The following is a 4,843-nucleotide window of genomic DNA, read 5'->3' as shown; positions in this document are numbered from 1 at the left end:
CGGATGCGGTCACGCTCTACCCCCAGGTCAGAGGCACCAAGGAGCCCACACGAGTTCCATGACACCTCCCCTCTGTCAGCAGCCTCATTTAAATATATTGGGGTGTTTCTCTGCTGTTCTCCAGCTGTTTTGCCGCTGCACCCCTCCATCAATTCTCTGTCTTCCAGCAGCTTTGTCCCAAAATTGAGCTGAGCTTCCTTGGAACCAAGCGGTGCTGGGGGAGCTGTGCCCAGCTCAGCTCAGCTCAGCTGCCACCCAAAACGAGCTCTGGGTGCTTCCAAGCAAACATTTTCCACAGGGATGAAGCATTTTACACCACCTGGCTCCATGGCTGCTGGGGATGGCTGGGCCTCCACCTGCCCACACTCTGGAAAATGTTCTGCAAGCTTCGGGGTGCAAGCAGCAGCGTGGCAGATCCCATCCTGAGAGTTCCCAGGAGTTTTGGGGATTGATGGCTGCTGGTTCTTAGGAACTGTGGGGTTTATAGCTCTGGAAGTGCTCTGGCAGAAAGGAACAAGAAATTCCTTTTTTTTTTCAAGGTGCCTGACTCATGGGGATGGTGTGTGCTCGCCTTTCAACATCTCCACCAGCCCACATCAATCCTGCCCCGGGGATACAACATCCCAAAGAATCCCCCTGGATTATCCAAAAGCAAAAAGATGATTTCAAAAAGCATCACCTACCCCTGGAACTGCATCACAAGTTGGGGTCACTTCCCAAATTCCCCTTCATCCCTGGGGCTGCTCCCACCATCCACCAGCTGCATCATCAGATGTTGGTCCTGCTCTCCTCACAGCTGCTGCACCCCAGGTAAATATTTTGGGGTTTATTTAACTGAAACTTGCTTGTTTGTTGATTTTTTTTCTGGTGAGAGTTTGCTGCTGCGGCGCTTTCAAGCGCTCGGTGGCGGATAAACAGATTAACAGGTGGGAGAAGTGTCTGATAAAGGCAGGAAAAAAAGGGTTTTTTACAAAACACTGCTGGGGCACAGTGTGAATCAACCAGGGCAGTGGCTCCACTAAAGGAAATGTGTAAGAAGGAACACAGATAACACGTTTTTAGCCTGAGAACAGGTTTTTTAAACAAAGAAAGTGCTTCATACAGAGCTGGCGAGAGGTATTTTTTCTACCCAAGGGGGCAAAACCCATTTCTGATCCGGCTGTGTGGCCCTGGAGGGGAGGGACACAGCTGGGGACAGGCCCTGCCTGGCAGAGCCCATTCCTTTCTTACCAGGCTGGGATGTTGCAGGAGCTGGGGTCACCTTTCCTCAATTTCTCCAGAGCAGGCTGGCCCTGCCAAGCTGAGGGACACCAAGGCTTGGAAATTGGACATCTCCTCCCTCTGCATTCCACACATTGAGCTACAGCTGGAATTTGTATGAAACAAAGCCTTTTTGACCCAATTTTCTGTGCAAATCCAGCCCACTTGCTCCCAAAACATAGAGAAAAAAAAACCCTCTACCACTTTGTTCTACTTGAAATAACAATTTTGAAGTGCTCCTAAGAGTTGAGCTTTTAAAATGGCTTCTAAAATAACTCAAAAGTCGAAATAGATTTGCTTAGCTGCAAAAATTTCTAAATGAAAGCTCAGGCCTTGTTACGACTTTCATCTTCCCATTTTAATGCCGAATCCGCTGCCAGGAGTTTGCAGATTATGATGATCCAATTGGGGGATCTTTTCCACAAAATAAACTATTTCACTTAAAGTGTTTGGCGTGTCTGTGCTGCTGCTCATCCTCACGTTTATCTCCAAAGCCCAGTGACCCTTCAGGCTGGGTTTTCTGATAGGATTTTCGGGTTATAAACCATGTCTGGAACAATCCACTTGCTGCTTTTAGCTTATCTGGCACTTGCTGCAGCTGCTTTTGTTTTAGGAAGTTTCTTTCTAATCCATGAATATGTGATTAGGGCAAGGAGGGAGGCTGGTACATTAAACTGCATCTCAAAAGGGGAAATAGAGAATAAATTTGTATAAAAGCCACTTGTTAAAAAAAATATTGCAGCGTGCGGGAATGAAGGGAATTTTCATTTGTTTTGATAAAAACAGCTGCATTTGCCATTGGCATCAACTGTGCTGTGCCCAACGTTTTCCTGCTCATATTGAGAAATATTTGATGGATTTTTTTAAAGCTTAATCTGCCCTCGAAGCTGGGAAGAGGAGAGGCCTGGCAGCATCTCCAGGGATGGGGACACAAGATCCCGGTGACAGCAGGACGTGACTCAGCTGTCCCCAGCCACCCTCGGGTACCTGTGCCTCACAGATGAGGACTTTAATTTCCTGGGCGAGGGCTTTAATTAGATAAAAAATTTAATTAGATAAAACAGGCTCGCTGGGACAAACAAAAAATGGATTAGCACCGTGCTAAAGCCTGTTAATCACGTGAATGGGGCTCGCTGAGCAGAACACCCCCTTTAGCACCCAAAACCATGGAAAATAAGGACAGCGTGCAAAATAAGGGCCTGGGAGATGGCGGCAGCAGGAAAAACCTTGCCTGCCCCCACTCACTCTCCCCGCGTCTGAAGGCTTTATTTGTTCATCAGCATTTTCTGTTTGCGCTCGCTGAGGCTTTAATGAGACTCGGATAAAACAAAACCCACAGAGGACGAGCCCATTAACGCCTGCGGAGCACCAGGAGCTGTCTCCCGTGGAAAGCTGCTCCTTCCCGGCCTTTGGAAGGGAAAGTTGAGGATTCCCGAGCTGTTCATCACTGCTAATTAGGCTTTGCCTTTTAAAATTAGGTCGGTGGTACAAACACATCCCTTTCCTGCACCTCCCGGCAGCTGCCGGGCTTTGGGGCACCCCAGGGCCAGGGGCAGCTCCCTGGGGAGGGGCTGTGGGGTGAAGGAGAAGGCAAATGTTCCTCCAAAGCATTTTGGGGGGTTTCCACCAAAATGGTGGTGGGATGGGAACCGGTGCTGGGATGGGGACCCCATTCTGCTCCCTCTGTGGGATCTCCACTGCCCCACGATCAGCCAAACTCTCCCCTGCTCAGCTCCCACAGGCCCCCCAGCACCGTCCTCACCCAGAAAAGCAAACGTGACCCCGGAGTGACTGGGCTGTGGCCAGTGATTCATTGTGGGTGCCCGAGCCCGGTGTTGACTCTGGCAGGGCCCTTATCGAGCTTGGCACCGTGGCTATAAGAGCGGCACCACGGCGGGCACAGCCACCATCCCCACCATGAGGCGTCTGCTGCTCCTCGCCGCGCTCTGCCTGGCCCTGGCCAGCGCCCTGAGGAGGTAAGGGGGTCCCCAGAGTCCCCAGGGTCGCCAGGGTCCGGGGGGTCACTGCCAGGGCTGTGATGGGTGGCAGAGCTCAGGCTGTGCCGGAGCGGTGGCACTGTGCTGGGATTTGTGGGTGCTCCGTCCCTCTGGGCAGAGCCCGGCAGCAGCAGGAGGGGCTGTGAAGGGGTTTGTGCAAGCAGGGAGGGCAGAGAAAAGCAGCCTGGATTGCCCTTGGTCCTGCTCGCCCTGCCCAGCCCCAAGGGCCTTCCCCTCGGTGGCACTGCCAGGAACTGCACGCTCTCCTGCCAGCTCTGGCCTTGATTTCCTGTGCCCTAAAACACATCCAGTGCCCCTCTTCTGCTGTGCCTCGGCTGGAAATTGTTGCAGGGAGGGGATGTGGGCTCTGAACCTGGGTGGGCTCAGGACATGGGCGGCACCCACAGGAGTGACCAGGACCCTCAGGGGGGGCACAGGAGTGACCAGAGCCCTCAGGCTGGGCACAGGACATGGGCAGCACCTTTCTGAGTGACCAGGACCTTCAGGGTGGGCGTAGGACGTGAGCAGCACCCACAGGAGTGACCAGGACCTTCAGGGTGGGCACAGGATGTGGGCAGCACCCACAGCAGTGCCCAGCACCCTCAGGGTGGGCGTAGGACATGAGCAGCACCCACAGGAGTGCCCAGGACCTTCAGGGTGGGCGCAGGACATGGGCAGCACCCACAGGAGTGCCCAGGACCCTCAGGGTGCTCACGGCACCCTCAGGGCAGTGCCCAGCACCCTCAGGGTGGGCGCAGCACCCTCAGGATGGGCACAGCACCCTCAGGGTGGTCACGGCGCCCTCAGGGCGGGCGCAGCACCCTCAGGGAGGGCACAGCACCCTCAGGGAGGGCACATCACCCTCAGGGAGGGCACAGCACCCTCGCGGCGGAGGCTGCTGCGGGAGCGGGGGCAGCTCTCGCACCTCTGGAGGGCCCGGGACGCGCCGGACGCGAGCAGCGAGGACTGCGCCGCCTTCTCGGAGACCAACGAGCCCCTCATCAACTACCTGGACGTGAGCAGGGCTGGGAGCACCCTCAGTTTGCCCGAGCAGTGCCCGAGCGCTGCCCACACCCCCCGCGGCTCCAGGCAGTGCCCGGCGTGCCAGGGCTCGCTGCCTGCCCGGCCCTTTGTCCCGGGGATGTCAGCAGGAGGACAAGGGAGGGCATTCATGGCAGGCACTGCCAGCCCCTTCCCTCCCTGCCGCGCTCTGCCCGCCCCCCTGGGGACAGGTTTACTCCAAAATTCAAGTTATTCAGGGCAGAGCCCCTCTCAGAGGTGGAGGGAGCTCCCCAGGACAATCCCATTCCCCAATTCCCCCGTCCCCAAAGCCCTGCCTGGTGATGAGGGTCCCCTCAGGGCCCAGCCTTGCCAGGAAGAGGCAGAGTCCTGTACCCAACATGCTGCCTTTAGTCCTCAGTCCCCATTGCTGCTCCTTAAATATTTGTCTCCTTTATTCCACCTGGCACGGCACAGATCAAATACTGAGCCCCATCTGTGCCCTGCAGACACCCCAGGCTCTGTTTTGCTGGCATTTCTGGCTGTGCTGGTGGCTCACGGTGCTCTCTGCCCCCCCTCTTTGGCAG

This window comes from Geospiza fortis, unplaced genomic scaffold (genome assembly GCF_000277835.1).
Source record: "Geospiza fortis unplaced genomic scaffold, GeoFor_1.0 scaffold391, whole genome shotgun sequence".
In the NCBI taxonomy this organism is placed as follows: domain Eukaryota; kingdom Metazoa; phylum Chordata; class Aves; order Passeriformes; family Thraupidae; genus Geospiza; species Geospiza fortis.
Note: the sequence above shows the minus strand (reverse complement) of the source record.